This window comes from Scyliorhinus torazame, chromosome 15 (assembly GCF_047496885.1).
Source record: "Scyliorhinus torazame isolate Kashiwa2021f chromosome 15, sScyTor2.1, whole genome shotgun sequence".
NCBI lineage: Eukaryota > Metazoa > Chordata > Chondrichthyes > Carcharhiniformes > Scyliorhinidae > Scyliorhinus > Scyliorhinus torazame.
Window position 1 is genome coordinate 80,522,699 of NC_092721.1, and position 19,189 is coordinate 80,541,887.

The following is a 19,189-nucleotide window of genomic DNA, read 5'->3' on the forward strand; positions in this document are numbered from 1 at the left end:
ACATCGTCCGCTGTCATCAGGGCCTGCAAAGACACCTTCGCTCGGCATTCCGATTACTGTCATGTCGGACAATGGGCCCTGTTTTGCCAGCCAGGAATGGTCGTCCTTTGCTGCTTCATATGGCTTCACACACGTGACGTCCAGCCCTCTGCATCCCCAGTCCAATGGAAAGGCGGAGAAGGGCATTCACATCGTCAAGCGGCTCCTTTGCAAGGCTGCTGCTGCCGGATCGGATTTCTGCCTAGCCCTACTAGCCTCTCGCTCGGCCCCACTAGCCACTGGCCTCTCACCAGCCCAGCTGTTGATGGGTCGCGCCCTCAGGACCACTGTGCCATCCATTCTGATCCCCACAACCAACCATGCTCCGGTACTACACAGGATGCGACAGCAGCACGTTCGCCAGAAGATGGCATATGACACACGGGCAACTGATCTTCCCGCCCTGGCACCTGGAGACGATGTCCGCATCCACCTACCAGAAGGTGGCTGGTCAGCACCTGCCGAAGTTCTCCGACATGTGGCTCCCCGCTCGTTCCTGGTAGGCATGCCTGATGGCTCTATTCGCAGGCGCAATCGCCGGACCCTTCGCCTGCTTCCACGCTCGCTACGGGAACTTGCACCGGTACCACGCCCTCCTGTTGTTCCTGATGTCGACTTCGTGGAGCTTCCTGCCACCATGCCCCTTCCGTCGTCGCGAGGCCCATTCCTCAGCCGGTGGATCCTGACCCACCCTTGAGGCGGTCAACCCGAATTCATCGCCAACCTACTAGACTGGACTTATGAGCCTGTTTGAACATTGAACTCACTGATGCATCACACCACTGTGTTAATATGTTTCTATTTTTCCTTGTCGTTACAGGAGTTCGTTTTGACGTTCAACATTTCCACGTCTTTTGTTTATGGTACAACCTCGTTGCTATGTCGCACCTGACATCGCCCCTTGTATATAGTTTAGCCTCATGTACATGCTGTAGATATTGCACACACACACATTCAGCTGCACTCAGTACACATCTCTATTTATAACCACATAGGCACATGTTCTTGTAAAAAAGGGGGATGTCATGACATTCAGGTAAACATCATGGTGCAAACGTACATACATACTGATGGACTAATCAACGGACCAATCAATACACACACAACATCACAGGCAAGAGCATACACACTATAAAACGGGGAACACAACACTTCCCGTCCATTCCAGCAGGAGACAGCTCAGGGCACAGAGCTCACAACAAGCCACCCAGCACCATGTGCTGAGTGCAACTCCAAGATAGTGTTAGGAATAGGTCCACAGATTCAAGGGTTATGATTGAACCACAGTAACCAGTTTACCATTGTAAATATATGTTAGTAATAAAACTGAGTTGTACCATCCGCAACCGTGTTGGTTCGTCTATGTAGCAGAGCACCCAACACAACAGGGATTAAAAAATAACCGTGCCTCTAGGCCATTTCCATGCTTACCCTGGCACCCTGGTCATTGTTGTTGCATTCCACAGTGCATGTTGCTGGTTTCCCTCGCATGCTAACTTCTGAATGATATTTGCACCACTGCAACTTTCCCACCATCCAAAATTGGATGACTGGGTAAAGGGGGGGGGGGGGAGCTGTCTAACAAATAGTCCACTGCTTGTAAAGTTAAACAGACAAGCTACTGAAACAAGCAAAATACTGCGGTTGCTGGAATCTGAAAAAGAACAGGATGCCGGTAAAATGCAGCAGGTCTGGCAAATCCATCAGGAGAGAAACAGACATTCTGAGTCCTTCGGCTCTTCGTCAGAACTGAAGGAAAGGAGAAGGTGTTAGTTTTTGAAGTGCAGCTGTGCGGGTTTGCACTAAAATGGGGCAACTTTAAGAACCAAAGACAGATAAAGAGAGAGAGCCTGGTGTAGGGGAGGGGGGTGCATTAAGGCAACACATGTTTGGGATATTTTTTTAAAGGGGTTTAAGATGGAGGAGTAAGGTCAAAATCTAAAGCTGGCAAACTCAGTGTTGAGACCCGAGGGCAAGAACATACCCAACCGGAAGATGAGGGGCTGGATTCTCTGATTGTGAGGCTATATCCTCACGCCGGCGTGGGAACCCGAGGATTCGCCGCAAAACGGCCACCAATCCTCCATGTAGCTGGGGGCTAACATGTCGGCAGCGTAGAGCACCAGGCTCTAGCCATCGATATGTCCCAGAGAATGCCGGGTCCGTGGCCCTCCATGTGCACTGCTTCCGCCTGCAGCCGCCCTGCCCTGCAACTTTGTGCCGGCTGCTTGCGGACCCGGCCTGCAAAATACTGCCCCCCCCTTTGTCCGACTCGCATGCCCCTGACCACCCCCCAGCAGTGCCCCCAGTCCCTGATGAAGTCCCCCCTGCCCGCGGATCGGCCCTCCCCCAACTGTGGTGGCACTAGACCGAGTCTGCAGCCGCCACAACGAGTTCCCGACGGGTGAGACCATGAGAGACCCACGCTGTCGGGGGTGGGCCTCAGGCAATCTCCTGAGGCCGTTGGTACGGACGCTGCTTTGGAGGGGACGGCGCAACGTGAAAGCGGTGTCGCCCCCGATTTGGTCGCGAACGGGAATTCTCCGGCTGATCACCGAACACGATTTTGGCGTCAGTGACCGGAGAATCCCGCCCGAGATCTTGCTCCTCAAGCTTGCGCCAGGCTTCAGTGGAGCATTGCAGCAGGCCAAGGACGGACATATGGGCACGAGAGCAAGATGCGGAGTTAAAATGACATGCAACAGGAAGGTTGGAATCATTATTGTGGACGGTGCAAAGGTGTTCGGCAAAACAGTCACCCGGTCTACGTTTAGTCTCCCAGTGTAGAGGAGACAGCATTGGGAGCAGCGAATACAATAAACCAAGTTGAAGGAAATGCAATGGAAACGCTGCTTAACCTGACAGGAATGTTTGGGCCCTCGAATGGTGAGGAGGGAGAGGGTAAAGGGGCTGGTGCTGCACCTTCTGCGACTGCAACGGGAGGTGCTGTGAAAAGGGGATGGGGAGTTGGGCTTGATGGAGGGGTGGACCAGGGTGTCACAGAGGGAGTGGTCTCTGTGGGGTGAGGGGGACGGAGATATGGGGGGAAACTACTGAAACATGTAAGGTTACAACTTGGAAATGTCCAGGTGCTCATGGCAAACTTCAGCCCACTATCTCTGTTCCTCCATGTGCTTCAGCATACTGAGCATGTCCTGTACTTTCCACATTTAATTCAGATATTCAACATCTTCACCATTTTGCCTTTGTTCATTTCTGTTGTGTTCATGTAATTTAAATCAAAAATAGAATGACCAGACACTGCTACCTTTCTCTAAATACTTCACTGCATCAGGAAATACTTTTGCAGGATGGAAATTTATTAACCTAGGACTGGAATATACACTGTGAACTGAGACAGAGAATACTTCTTTCAAAGTGGACAAGATAATGAATTACTAATTTGTTGAATCTAGCCCATTTCACTATTTGATTAGTAAAGTCACCATCGTCCTAGATGACCATAGCTGCTTTCCCCTTTGAGGTGGAGAGCTGACTGGTGGTGGTTTAACCGGAGGGCCACCATATCTCAGGCAATGAGCAGGGTTAAGAAGGCAGGGCCTTCATGAATGACCTCAGCCGATATGGGAATTGAACCCGTGGTGTTAGCCTCGCTCTGCATCACGGACCAGCTGTCCAGCCAACTGAACTAAACTGGCCCATCAAGATAGCTAAACTATTTGTTTACAACGCAACTCAAAGGATCACTTTGATCATATTTCCTGGACCCATTCCCCGTGATGTTGCGTTCTGTGGCCTTGCTGTAGCAATGATACTCACAGAACGGTTGATGAGTTACTTAGAATGATGATTTATTATTTAACATGTGGAAGGATAACAGGCAGAATCTATAGACTGGGTTTCTCTGGAACTACCCGATGGGTTTCGTTGGAACTACCCGATGTGCGATTGTCCTTATCTACGCCTTACTACCAACTGATGAGTCCTGCACACCACGTGACCAAGGTCTGATGCCACCAGCTGGTTGGAGGTCACATTGTTACCTACATATAATCTTCCTCTCAGACATATCGCCACAGGTGAGTGTATTTCTTCATCATTACTCAGGGACACTTTAATATTTTTTGGTTGATCACTTATTGACCTTGAGTAGATTATTTCTCAGTCAATGCTGGGAATATACAGACAGGAAAATCCTTTTTTCATTAGTGAATATGAATGTATATATTTTGCTCACAAACTTACTTTTAGGGGCTAAATTGGGTAGCTGGCCTGGGGATCAAGATGGGTAATTAACTCTTGCCTTGTCAATGGAATGCAGGCCGCATGCTACCTTGGTGTTCCCGGCTCATTTGAATGCTTGATTTTCACCTGTGAGACAGGCAGGAGGAGTTGGGTATTTTCCTGGCCCTGTGATCCTGTCTGTGTTGTGGAAGTGTCCACCTGCTCTATTTTCATGCTGGGAAGACAGGTTTATGATGGAGACTGGTCTGCTGACTCTGAAGGCTCCACAGAGTTGGAAACGGGCCTGGTTGCGGGTGTCAGCAAATACATTGCGATCCTGATATAAAGGCCTGCGTCGGAGGCTGGGAGAGGAGACTGATGAGGCGACAGCTGACCCAGTACTGGGAAGCCATCTCTGACCCTTGTCATGTGAGTAGTCAACTTTTCTCGAACCACATGTGATGGCCAAAAGTTTTATAACTGTCGTAAAGTTGACCCAGCATTAACCTACCCTATTAAAGCTACAATTCCCTTGTGGGCTATCCTATTTCTCAACTGACTGCCACAAACAGCATTGATTCGCTGTTGGCACTCGTAGCTACTCTCCTATCAAATGTCTGCACTCTACAGCAATTATGATCAGAAAGTTAGGGGAGTCACAATTGCATCGTGTGTCGGATACCTTGATGGGTTCAGGAGGTGAGGGCAGAGTGGAATCTCCTCCTGAGCCCACTCCCTGGCGAGAGATGGGAGATGAATTCCCTCTCATGTTCGAAAATTGGCTGCCATGCTTTGGTAATCTTGATTTGGAAGCTGGGTGCAGCAGATTCGATGGAGCACAACGTATCCTGTCTGCGAGGCCAGGGGTCGGTGGGGCTCACTGATCACTGCTTCTATATAGCCCCATTCTCAATGCCCGTCGTGAGGCATTGGAGGTGGCCGAGTGGATCGGGTCATTTCCCCCGGCCGGTGCCGAGGTTACGGACTGCATGAGAGTCGGAGAAACGGCTTGGTGGAAGTAAGGGGGGGCGGGATTCTCCGTCCCGCTGCACCAGTTTTCTGGTGCAGCATGCCCCCGCCGTCAGTGGGACTCTCTGTCCCGTCAGCCAGCCAATGGGGTTTTCCATTGGGGGCAGCTCCAAGGCATCGGGAAATCGCCAGATGTGGGTCACTGCCGGCGCAACAGAGAATCCCGCCAGCAGTGTATCCAGCCCATGATGCCTCGTGCTTTGATCACTGGAATCCTGATGAGTGCTTGTTGATCCTACCTTATCCTTTGCCTTCTCGGGCAACATAAAATACATCTTTATCATGAAATTTACCCTGCAGTTCTTAAATAATCCTGATCCCTCCCTGTTGATCATGCTGTTGACTTTTTAATTGTTGTATTTTTGTGTGAAATATGAGCGTGATGGCCGGCACCGTTGATTCTCTTTATCCTGTTATCCTGTGTTAGCACGATCATTTTGAGTCAATGTTGGGAAGTGTGATTTGGGTACAGTTTTACTCCTTTTGGTTATTGGGTCTATCCTATCTCGTTAAGAAGAAGAAGGTTGGAGCTGGATGGAGTGAAGAGTGGGTGGACATGGTTGGTCGAGTTTGTTCAGTCCTGACTGAGATTGAGAATAGCTCCCCAGTTAGAGGTAATCCGTTTTTGGGTTATACTTTTGGATTTATATATTATTTGAATGAAGAATCCGTGTCTTCATCCTTCTTTGGCCTGGGCAGAGTTTGTATCCTGGGGATGACTGGGTTCCTTCTGTCTCCATCTTGAGGCTGAGTTTTTCCTTCCATCTGCTTGGGTCTCTCTACGCGTTCCTTCCCTGGGCTATTGTGATGGTCGGGTTGTTGAAGGAGGTTGCTGTGGATATCCTTTCTGTGATGATGGTCACTTGGAGCTAGGCTGTTTGTCCCCTCTCTGAGTCTTCTCTTCTCTTCATCCAGGTGAGTATTGTGTTGATTCTCATCCTGATCTGGTCCGCTGGCTTGAGGGGTGGTTTCTGTATTTGTATTTTTATTTGTTTATTGTCACGTGTACCGAGGTACAGTGAAAAGTATTTTTCTGCGAGCAGCTCAAACAGATCATTAAGTACATGAAAAGAAAAGAAAATAATAAAAAAATGCATAATAGGGCAACACAAGATACACAATGTAACTACATAAGCACCGATCGGGTGAAGCATACAGGGTTTAGTGTCAATGAGGTCAGTCCATAAGAGGGTCATTTAGGAGTCTGGTGACAGTGGGGAAGAAGCTGTTTTTCGAGTCTGTTCGTGCGTGTTCTCAGACTTCTGTATCTCCTGCCCGATGGAAGAAGTTGGAAGAGTGAGTAAGCCGGGTGGGAGGGTTTTTTGATTATGCTGACCGCCTACCCCAGGCAGCGGGAGGTGTAGATGGAGTCAATGGATGGGAGGCAGGTTTGTGTGATGGACTGGGCGATGTTCACGACTCTCTGAAGTTTCTTGCAGTCTTGGGCTGAGCAGTTGCCATACCAGGCTGTGATGCAGCCCGATAGGATGCTTCCTACGGTGAATCTGTATTTGTGTCGGGGAGGAGGGAATCGGTCCTCCCTCCCAAGGTGCCTAATTATTGACTGTCTTGACGATTCCTCTTCTTCTCCGCCCCCCAACCCTCCGCCGGCCTTGGAAGTATAGTTTTTATGTCTTGGTTTGTGCTGGGCTACGCTAGGCATGGTGCTATGGCTATTATCCTGTTGTCCTTGGGGGCTCAGTATATCCCTCTCCGAGGGGAGGGGCTTCCTGGGAGGCTGCGTTTAGTTTCCTTGGGCCAGATTGTCCGATTCTGAGGCTAAGTGCGGAGACTCTGTGGCATTTGGCGTGGAAAGGTTTGGCGCCACCCCCTCACTGATGCTGTGAACGGCGAGGGGCTAGCAGCCACGCCACGTACAATTCCCGGCCATCATTAAATAAACGGCTGGAGAATGGCCGGGTCCGTGGCAGCGCATGGACACAATCCGCAGCCGCCTGGCTGGGTTCCCGCACAGCTGGGACCACACATCCCCCTGTGCCGTCGGGAACTCGGCCTGTCGGGGCGGAGCATCGGGGGAGAGCCTTTAGGTTGGCAACGCTGTGTTGATGTTTCCCATGTCATAAGTGGCACGAACCCCCCCCCACACCACCACCTCACCACAACCTCATCCCCCCACACGAACAGTGACACAAGCCCCCAAACACCATCCCGAGACATCCTGGTGCACCAGTCCGGGGCCGACACTGACTTCCCAGAGACTTCCCACCATCCCAGAGGCACTCACCTCGGTTGGGCATGTTAGTGATGAGGCTCCTGGGGCACTATCTGGTGCTCACCACATGTGCTGCGGTACATCAGGTGGAGATAGGAACCCCCGAGGGGTGGGCGGTCAGAGAGCAGCCTGACCTCGGGACTAGCTGTCGTCCAGACAGGTCTCGGGCTTCTAGAAAGGGTGGTCACAGAGCCAGGGACCACATGAGGGGCTGTCAGAAACTATCCAGCACCTGAGGGTGCAGTTGGAGGGGTCCAACCACGTGCAGGGGCAGGAAGCAGTGCTGACAATGCGTGCCATCCACGCCAACACCAAACAGGTGGCATCCATGGTGGAGACCTTTGGGGGCGAAGGTATCGGCCATGGGTCACGATGTCCAAGGCCAGGGGCACTCTGTGCAGGCGGTGGCCGAGACACAGGACAGGGTTGCCCTGTCACAGGGCCACCTGGACATTGCAGCCTCACTCCAGAACTTGGCCCAATCACTACGGGTTCTGGCTGAAGGTGTTGTCGGCATTGCCCGGATGCTGGCTGACCTGCGCCAGTCCCAGAGGGAGGTGGCCCAGTCCCTGTGCTCCATGGCTGCGAGCGTTGAGACGAGAGTGCGGCTACAAGACCAGTTAGTGCCAAATGGTGGGGGAACCCCAGGAGTTTGCTCCAGTCACACCCCCGTCACATGGAGGAGCCCGGGGGCCATCCGGCACCCCAAGGGATGAAGATGCGATGAGACCAGTCCCGCAGGGAAGGTGCCGGAATACCACAGCGCTTTGGACTCCCTCCCCCCGCCCTCCTGTCCCTGGAGCATCCTTTGGGCAAGGGGCACAGCAGGGTGGCACCATGCCACTCGGGACACCAGGCCCAGTCGCTCCAGAGGACAGTCACCAAAGAGGACCTATGTCACAGGATGGGAATCCCAGTAGGCCGCCTCCACCCCTGATGTACTGCCTGGTTATCCACCTAGACATTGTGTTAGAACCGTCAGGCCAGAAAAGTAGACACCAGCTCAGTTGCCACAGGTGAGTACATAGGAGAGCATTAGAGGCTCGGGCACAAACCATTAGAGTGATGTTCAGATTTTATTTTTAAAATAAACACGTGCAAGTTCCAACCTGCCTCAGCGCTCTGTCAGCAGTGTGTGAGGAAAGGGCTGGGCTTGGCTGGCTGCAGAGGGAGTGGTGGGGGGGTGAGGGAGGCAGGGTAAGATGGGCAGACGGTGGAGGTGGTCACAGGCCGGGGACCCCAAATCGGACCCTGCCCATCGGTCCAGTACCCCGCCCAACCCCTATCACACCCCTCCCCATCCCCCACCCCGGCACCACCTCCGCCACCCCAAGGGCTCGGTGGGATCATGTGATGGAATGGGATGCTCGTGCTGTAGGACAGATCCCCTAGTTGGTGAGCCTGGAGACAATTAGAGCGTCCCTTGCGTGCCGACTCTGGTGCACACGTGCGTCTCACGCACCTGCTGGGGCCCCATGACCTGCCCATCCTCACACTCCTCTGTATCCTCCTCGTCGGACGAGGCCTGGCATTCATCGCCCTCTCCAGCCCGTCGCCCGTCTGCTGCGCGATGTTGTGGAGGACGCAGCAGGCCACCACGATGTGGGAGACTCTCCTAGCGTGATACCCAAGTACCTCCCCAGAGCGGTCCAGGCACCTGAACCGCATCTTCAGCATGCTGATGCACTGCTCGATCACGCCCCTGGTTGCTGTATGGGCATCATTGTAGCTGGTCTCTGTGCCGGTTTGTGGCCTCCGGATAGGAGTCATCAGCAACGACCGCAGTGGATAACCCCTGTCACCCAGGAGCCAATCCCTCACCCGAAGGTGCGTCTCAAAGGTGTCAGAAACCAATGAGTGATGGTCAGTGACATAGGGCAGCACGGTAGCACTGTGGTTAGCACTGTTGCTTCACGGTTCCAGGTTCTATTCCCGGCTTGGGTGACTGTGCGGAGACTGCACGCTCTCCCCGTGTCTGCGTAGGTTTCCTCCGGATGCTCCAGTTTCCTCCCACAGTCCAAAGATGTGCAGGTTAGGTAGATTGGTCATCCTAAATTGCCCTTAGTGTCCAAAAAGGCTAGATGGGGTCAATGGGATAGGGTGGAGGTGTGGGCTTAAGTAGGGCGCTCTTTCCAAGGGCCAGTGCAAACTCGATTGGCTAAAGGGCCTCCTTCTGCGCTGTAGATTCTATGATTCTATGAGGGAAGGTAAGATGTGGAACAGGTGATGAATGGGGAATTGGGGTTGTGGTTGCTGTTGTCTCACTCACATCATTTCCTCATGGAAAGCGCAGAGAGAAATGAAATGTTGAGATACCTTTTACCCTTTCTCTTCTTCCTCTTCCTCCTGCTCTTCTTCCTGCTCATCATATAGCTGGTGACTAGAGTTCTCCCCTCATGTGAGGTTGTGCAGTGTACAACACACCATGAACCCTCACACCCACTCTGGTGAATGTGCGCAAGGTTCCTCCAGAAGAACAGAACCACTGTTTCAGCCAACAAATGGCCTGCTCCATCTTACTTCATACCATGGCAAGGCTCTCATTGTATGCACATTGTACACATGTGCGCTGGTTGCACACCAGAATCATCAGCCATGTATTCTTGCCCAGTAGCCACCCTATAATTTGCTGTTGTAGCTCAAATACAGATGGCCCAGCATTCGCCTGCAGAATGAAGACATCATAACCACTGCCAGGACACCAGCATTGATCTGCACAATTTACTGCCTGCAGGCACACACCAGCCGGACATTGAAGAAGTGGAATTGCTTTTGGTTCTGGTGTATGGCAGAGTTGACATGTCGCACCCGACTAAATGATCTGCATGCAGTCAACATACCTTGCATCACGGGGAAGGCTGTAGTCCTGGTGAAGCTGCATACCTGCTCTTCCTGCGTGTGGCTGGCCACTGAGAATGAAGTGCATTTGGCTCCCATTGAATAGAGAGCCTCAGTGACCACTATTCTTTTCATCCCACCTTACCCAACTGTGGATGGCAAACTAAGACATTTGCTAATATCTCCAGTTCCTGTCTGAATGGAAACAGACACATAAAGGTTGATGGTCACTGTCACCTTCCCAGTCCTCTCACTGTCAACACCCTAAATGGTTAACATTGTCCAGAAACTGAACTGGACCAGCCATATACTGTGGTTACAAGAGCAGGTCAGAGGCTGGGAATCCTGTAGCAAGTCACTCACCTCCTGCCTCCCCAAAGCCTGTCTACTATCTACAAGGCACAAGTCAGGTGTTTGACAGAGTACTCTCCACTTGCCTGGGTGAGTGCAGCTCCAACAACACTCAAGAAGCTCAAAGCCATCCAGGACAAAGCAACCACTTGACTGGCACCCGATCCACCACCTTAAACATTCACTCCCTCCATCATTGACACAATGGCAGCAGTGTGTGCCTTATACATGATACACAACAGCAACTCACCAAAGCTCCTCCAAAAGTACCTTCTAAACCTGCAATCTCCACTACCTAGAAGAACAAAGGCAGCAGATACAGGGAAGACCACCACCTGCAATTTCGCTTGAAGCCACACACCATCCTAATTTGGAACTATATCACTGTTCCTCACTGTCACTGGGACACAATCCTGGAACTTCCTCCCTATCAACACTGTAGATTGTAGGTGTACCTTCACCACATGGACTGCAAGATATCAAGAGGGTGACCCATTGCCACCTTCTCAGTTAGACATGGGCAATTAATGCTGGCCTTGCCAGCAACATCCACATTGTATGAACAAATAAAAAGAGCCATTTACAATGCAGTCCTTGCCTAGTTTTAAGGTTGATTTGTGGCTGCAACATGTGAAAGATTTAATTAAGGTTGTCTTTACTGAGATGCATGATGCAGCATGCATGTTCCTCACTAAAGTCAGGTAAGAGAAATGCTCTTTCTCTGATCACCCTAAATTGTTGTGCCTCTTGCAGAGACACTTTCTCCACACCCTGCCCCTGACCCCTTTCAGGAGTCTGTCCTGCTCTATGTAGTATCCTTTAAGATGTGCTGTACACAAGGGGACACTAATCTGCCAGCTCTGCATATTCCAGCAGAGGTTCAATGTGTGCCCCGATATCCAAATGTGTCCTGCCCCCCCCCCCCCCCCTGCATGGCAGCAGAACACAGGGCAGGACAAGCGGTGGCCAGGAACGAAGCGGCAGCCAGGAACGAAGCGGGGGCCAGGACAGAAGCGGGGGCCAGGACCGAAGCGGGGGCCAGGACCAAAGCGGGGGCCAGGACCAAAGCGGGGGCCAGGACCGAAGCGGGGGCCAGGACCGAAGCGGGGGCCAGGACCAAAGCGGGGGCCAGGACCGAAGCGGGGGCCAGGACCGAAGCGGCAGCCAGGACCGAAGCGGGGGCCAGGACCGAAGCGGCAGCCAGGAACGAAGCGGTGGCCAGGAACGAAGCGGGGGCCAGGACCGAAGCGGCAGCCAGGAACGAAGCGGGGGCCAGGACCGAAGCGGGGGCCGAACCTGTAGGGAGGAAGGAACGGAGGAGCGACCGCTCACCCAAAACAAGTTCACCTGAGAAGAATTTTATAAAAGAGGGAAAAATAAAGTGATAAAGGAGAGAAGGGAGGGGAGAAGAAAATGGGCAGCACGGTAGCATTGTTGGGCAGCACGGTAGCATTGTGAATAACACAATTGCTTCACAGCTCCAGGGTCCTAGGTTCGATTCCAGCTTGGGTCACTGACTGTGCGGAGTCTACACATCCTCCCCGTGTGTGCGTGGGTTTCCTCCGGGTGCTCCGGTTTCCTCCCACAGTCCAAAGATGTGCAGGTTAGGTGGATTGGCCATGATAAATTGCCCTTAGTGTCCAAAATTGCCCTTAGTGTTGGGTGGGGTTACTGGGTTATGGGGATAGGGTGGAGGTGTTGACCTTGGGTAGGGTGCTCTTTCCAAGAGCCGGTGCAGACTCGATGGGCTGAATGGCCTCCTTCTGCACTGTAAGTTCTATGATAATCTATGAAAAACGGAAGGTGGGGGGAGAAAATAAATAAATAAATAAGGGGGGGAGGAGGAAAAAAGCGGGGGGGGGGGGGGGAATGCCAGAAGGGAGCCAAAGCAGAGGGAGAAGGGGCACCAAAGGCAGACGGGGCAATGGGCAAGCCAGTTCAGACGAGCCAATCAGCGAGCAAAGCGGCAGAACGGAAGTAGCGCCGCATCAAAAAGAGCTGGGCGGGCAGGTGCAGTCTCCCCCGGGGCCAGAGGGGAGCTGGAACTGGAAGGCAGCCTTTGCCGATGCGCTGAGGGAACATCAGCAGGTAAACAAGGCAGAGGCTAGGGCAGACATAGAGGCCGCAGTGCAGGCAGCAATGGACAAGGCTCTGGCGGAGATGCAACAGGCCCTGGGCAGAGCAGAGGAGAAATTGGACGCCCAAGGGAAGATACTGGAAGCCCAAGAGGCGACCATCAAGGAGCTGGAGAAAGCAGCGACTAACGTGAGCGACCGGATCATGGCCCTGGAGAGGGAGGTGGCGAGACTGGGCACAACACAGGGGAGCCTGAAGGTCAGAGTGGACGACCAGGAAAACCGCTCGAGGAGGCAAAATGTCAGGATAGTGGGCTTACTAGAGGGGATCGAGGGTAGAAACCTCACGGCATACGTGGCCGAGATGCTGGGCAACTTAGTGGGGAGGAAAACCTTTCCCAACCCACCAGAAATGGACAGAGTACACTGGTCGCTGCGCCCGAAGCCCAAAGCAGGGGAACACCCGAGAGCAGTTATAGCTAAACTGCATCGGGACCAAGATAGGGAAACAATCCTACGCTGGGCCAGGAAAAACAGAACCTGCAAATGGGAAGGACATGCCATTAGAATTTACGAGGACATTGGGGCAGACCTAGCCCGGAGACGGGCCGAATTCAATAGAGTGAAAGCAGCTCTTCACAAGAGCAACGTGCGTTTTGGTGTGCTGTACCCAGTGAAACTCTGGGTCACATACCAAGAGAGAGAATACTTCTTTACAGCCCTCGCCGAAGCAAACAAGTTTGTCGAGGAACACGGGCTGGAAAACCACCAGCGAAAGTAGAAATGAGGGGCCCCTGGCAGGGGGCAACAACACGCCGAGGGGAGTGAGGGGAGGGGTGAGGCAACGGCAGGCCCCCCGCCACGGCGAGCGCACCCTGAACTAAGAACAGACCACTGCCCGAGGGACCGCTTCAGGTGGGAGGCCAGGCCCCAGCACGAGGGAACAAGAGTAGCGGAGAAGGGAGAGCAAGCAAGAGGAGTACAGGGTAGGATAGGGGAAGAGCGGGCAGAAAACCGTAGAGGCCGGGCAGGGGAGAAGCGAGACAGTAATTCCCGAGAGGGGGGGGGCCACCGTACTAGCGGGAAAGCCAGCACCGGGGGCATGCAACAAAGCAGGGCCGCAGCACGCCCCCAACAGGGTGGAAGGCGCCAAGCTGGAGGTGAGGGGGACCACTCAACAGAGACGGGAGAGCAAACTGGGACAGGAACAGGGGAAAGAGGGACAAAGGAGGGGTACAAGGGAGAGGGGGGAATGGGGAGAGACTGGGGGGGGCGGGGGAGATACAGGGAAGGAGAGACCTGGGAGGGGCGACACAGGGAAGGAGGGACAAATGGCTGGAAAAGGAATTGGGCTACAAAGTGCCACAACCAAGGGCTCAAAACAAGGAATCGCTGCAAGCACCCACCCAGTACGGTCTCTTGGCGAAGGGAGACCCCAGAGTGCAGGGGACTACCCGCATGGCGGACGCACAGCGGGCGGCCATGTCAGGTGCCCCCGGGACAAAGGGAAACCCTGGAGCGCAGGGACCCGACCGCATGGAGAGAGCAGTGACAGCGGCCATCCTGGACGGCCCCCTAACAAAGGGAAGCCCCGGAGGGCAGGGGCGCGTCCACCAGGTAAGTATGGTTAATCCCGCAGGAGCGAGGGGGCAGAAGCCCCCCACCAGGATAGTCACCTGGAACGTAAGGGGACTCAACGGCCCAGTGAAGAGATCCAGAGTCCTCACCCACCTAAGAAATATGAGGGCCGACATAGTCTTCCTCCAAGAGACACACCTGAGATAGCAGGACAGACTGCGGGCAAGAAAGGGCTAGGTGGGACAAACCTACCATTCCTGCTATGGAACAAGGGCCGGGGGGGGGAGGGGGGGGGGGTGATATTGATCGGCAAGAGGACAATGTTTAGGGCGACAAAGACGGTTACGGACCCAGGGGGACGGTATATCATGGTCAGTGGGGCCCAGGATGGGGCACTGGTAGTACTAGTTAACGTGTACGCACCCAACTGGGATGACACAAGCTTCATCAAGAAGACCATGGCAGAAATCCCTGACATAGCGACGCATCGACTAATCATGTTGGGGGGGGGGGGGGACTTCAACTGTGTACAGGACCCAAAGACAGACAGATCAAACCCCAAAACGGGGAAAACCTCAAGCATGGCAAGGGAACTCAGTCACTTTATGGAGCAGATGGGAGCGGTGGACCCCTGGAGGTTGGCCCACTCGGGGGAGAAGGAGTTCTCCTTCTTCTCCCCAGTACACAACGTATACACCAGAATTGACTCCTTTGTGGTGGGGAAATCGGTGCTTCTGGGGATAGACAAAGTGGAATACTCCGCAATTGTGATATCAGACCATGCTCCACACTACATGGACGTGAGGCTGGAGACGGGCAGGGCCCAACGCCCCACATGGAGGTTGGACGTCGCCCTACTAGTGGACAAGGCCTTCAACGAAAGGATATCGCGGGCCATTGCAGAGTACACAGAGAACAATCAGAACGGGGAGGTCTCACCCTCCACGTTCTGGGAAGCACTAAAGGCCGTACTAAGAGGGGAAATCATCGCTTTCAAAGCGCAAAGAGATAGGGAGGAAAGGGTGGCGAGGCAGCAGCTGGTCGACTCCATACTGGAGGTAGACCGTAAATACTCCGAGGCCCCGACCGTAGAGCTCCTGGCGGAGAGGAAGGAGCTACAAAGGAACTTTGATCTGCTCTCCACCAGGAAAGCAGTGCACCAACTCCGCCAGGCACGTGGGACCCTAAACGAACACGGAGACAAAGCCAGCCGCCTGCTGGCACACCAGCTGAGAAAGCAGGCAGCTACCAGAGAAATTGCACAAATCAGGGATACCAGAGGCACGTTAGATACAGAACCAGAAAAGATCAACAAAACCTTCAAGGCCTTCTACCAAGGGCTGTACACCTCAGAGCCCCCAATGGGGGAGCCTGGGATGAAACGGTTCCTCGATGGACTGGACATTCCAGTCGTGGGGGAGGGCAAAAAATGGGGTGTGGAAGCACCACTAGCACTGGGAGAGATCATGGACAGCATAAGCTCCATGCAGGCAGGGAAGGTGCCGGGACAAAATATTTGCGACAGCACTTGCCCCGCACCTACGGGAGATGTTCACAGACTCGCTAGCGAGTGGCACACTGCCGCCCACGCTAGCACAGGCCTCAATCTCGCTGATACCTAAGAAAGACAAAGACCCAACGGAATGTGGGTCATACAGACCCATCTCAATGCTGAATGCAGACGCCAAAATACTGGCCAAAATCCTAGCCAAACGGTTAGAAGACTGTGTACCTGAGGTGGTCGTAGAGGACCAGATGGGCTTTGTCAAAGGTAGACAGCTTACCTCGAACATCAGGTGCCTGCTGAAAGTGATATTGACCCCCTCCGGGGAGAGAACACCAGAGGTGATCGTCTCCCTAGATGCAGAAAAGGCCTTCGACAGAGTCGAATGGAAATACCTCATAAAGGTACTGGAGCGGTTTGGGCTTGGAACAGGGTTCACCTCCTGGGTAAAACTCTTATACAACGCTCCCATGGCGAGCGTACAGACAAACAACACCAACTCCCGATACTTCCAGCTGCACAGGGGCACCAGACAAGGATGCCCACTGTCCCCGCTGCTGTTCGCTCTAGCGATCGATCCACTAGCAATCGTGCTCAGAGCAGCAAAAAGCTGGAGGGGGATCCGAAGGGGAGGCAGAGAGCACAGAGTCTCACTCTATGCAGATGACCTGCTCCTCTACATTTCGGATCCACAGAGCAGCATGGACGGAATCACCGCGCTCCTGAAAGAGTTTGGCGCCTTCTCGGGCTACAAACTCAACATGAGCAAAAGCGAGATCGTCCCGGTACGCCCACAAGTAGGGGGGGCAGCCCTAACGGGACTGCCGTTTAAACAAGCCCGACTCAAATTCCGCTACCTGGGGATCCAAATAGCCCATGACTGGAAAGGGACCTACAAATGGAACCTCACCAGTCTGACAGAGGAAGTAAAAAAGGACCTGCATAGATGGAACACACTCCCACTCTCCCTGGCGGGGAGAGTACAGTCGATCAAAATGAACGTGCTGCCCAGGTACCTCTTCCTATTCAGATCCATCCCGATCTTCATCCCCAAGGCCTTTTTCAAAGCACTAGACAAACTAATCATGGCGTTCGTATGGGGAGGGAAGAATGCTAGGATCCCAAAGAAGATCTTACAAAAAACAAAATCCTGGGGGGGGCTTGCCCTCCCAAACCTACAACTTTACCACTGGGCGGCGACGGCCGAGCGAATAAGGAGATGGATCAAGGAGCCAGAAGCCGAGTGGGTGCGCGCGGAAGAGGCCTCCTGCATGGGGACCTCCCTCCGGGCCCTCGCCACGGTGGTGCTCCCATCCCCATCCCCACCCAAAAAACACTCCAGCAGCCCGGTGGTAATAGCCACCCTCCAGTCCTGGAACCAACTATGGCAACAATTTGGCCTGACCAGAATGTCGGGTAAAGCTCCCATCTGCAACAACCATAGGTTCACACCAGCGCTGACTGACGCCACCTTCAAAAGGTGGGGACAGGACAGAAGGACACTGACAGTCTGGGACCTATACATGGACGGCAGGATCGCAACACTGGGCGAACTGACAGAGAAATTCCAGCTAGCCAGGGGGAACGAGCTAAGGTACCTGCAACTAAAAAAACTTCCTACGAAAGGAGACAGGGACATACCAACAACCACCACGACAGACACTATTGGAAGAGTTACTGGATGCAAGCATACTAGATAAAGGAAACTGTAATGACATGTATGACCGACTGGTAGAAGGGGCCGACACCGTATTGGTCACAACAAGAATGAAGTGGGAGGAGGACCCGGGGATCGAAATATGGTGGGGACTCTGGAGCGAAGCACTACATAGGGTCAACTCCACCTCCATGTGCGCAAGGCTCAGCCTGACGCAACTAAAAGTGGTAGATAGAGCCCACTTAATAAGAACCCTTGTGAGTAGGTTCTTCTCGGGGGTGGAGGACAGATGTGGAGGGTGGAGGACAGATGTGAGCGGTGCCAATGAGGCCCAACCAACCACGCCCACATGTTCGGGTCTTGCCCCAGACTTGCGGGGTACTGGACTGCCTTCTTCGAGGCAATATTCAAAGGGGTGAGGGTGGAGCCATGCCCAAAAGTGGCCTCTTCGGGGTTTCAGACCAAGCCAGATCTATTCCTGGGGAGGAGGGCGGACGCCCTTGCCTTTGCCTCCCTAATCGCCCGACGTAGAATCCTGTTCGGCTGGCGGTCAGCAGCACCACACAAAGCTGCAGACTGGCTGTCCAATCTCTCAGAATCTCTCCAAATGGAGAAAATCTAATTCGCCATCCAAGGGTCAGATGACGGCTTCTCCAGAACGTGGGAACCATTCACCCAATTGTTCCGAGACCTGTTTGTGGCCAAAAAACAAGCAGAAGAAGAGCCAGGTAGCCAAGGATCAGGGGAGGGTAGTCAAAGCATGAGATGTAGATATAGACTGGGAGAGGGGGGGGGGCAGCTAAATCTAATAAGAAGGAAAGTCGAGGCACCGGGGCGGGGGAGGGGGGGGGACAGGAGCGGGGAGAGGGGGGTAGAGGGAAGAGACGGAACAATAGAGGAGAGCCAGGGAGGGGGAGGGGGGAGGCAGGGAAACGTTAACAAACTTAACGTCCACAGGAACAGAGAAAACGGGGAAGACTGGAGGGCCGCAGAAGCGGAACGAGACGACAACGGCAGCGAACTCCGTCTGGGAGAAGCAAGGGACGACAACACCACGAACAGATGCCTACTTATGTGTGTAAATAATTTTGCCAAGTGTACAGAGCTGCTGCTGTTGAGCGGGGGCATAATACCGTCCGATAGCTTCTCAGGGAAAATTAAAATGTCAGCAGCAGCAGCGACCCATAGGGGAGTGGGAGTGAGTGCTCCGTTGGGAGGGTGTGGGAAGACTGAGGCGCGTGGGGTCACGTCTAGTCAATTGCTATTATATATTCTCTTTTTGCACTATGTTAATGTTCACTCTATTTTGCTGTGTTAGGATTATTACTATTTATTATGAAAAACTTTGCAAAACATTAATTTAAAAAATTTTTTTTTTTTAAATTAAAGTGTGTACACTGATACCCGAATGTGTGCCTGATATCCAACTGTGTACACTGATACCCGAATGTTTGCCCTGATATCCAAGTGTGTACACTGATACCCGAATATTTGCCCTGCTATCCAAGTGTGTACACTGATACCCGAATGTTTGCCCTGCTATCCAAGTGTGTACACTGATACCCGAATGTGTGCCCTGATATCCAAGTGTGTACACTGATACCCGAATGTGTGCCCTGATATCCAAGTGTGTACACTGATACTCAAATGTTTGCCCTGCTATCCAAGTGTGTACACTGATACCCGAATGTGTGCCTGAT

General features: G+C 53.2%; 1 protein-coding gene across 1 annotated transcript in view; it reads right to left on the reverse strand.

Moving 5' to 3' along the window:
• Window positions 1-19,189, reverse strand: part of LOC140391410 (protein-lysine methyltransferase METTL21C-like) — a 58,615-nt gene that overhangs the window by 38,380 nt on the left and 1,046 nt on the right. The window lies entirely within an intron of this gene.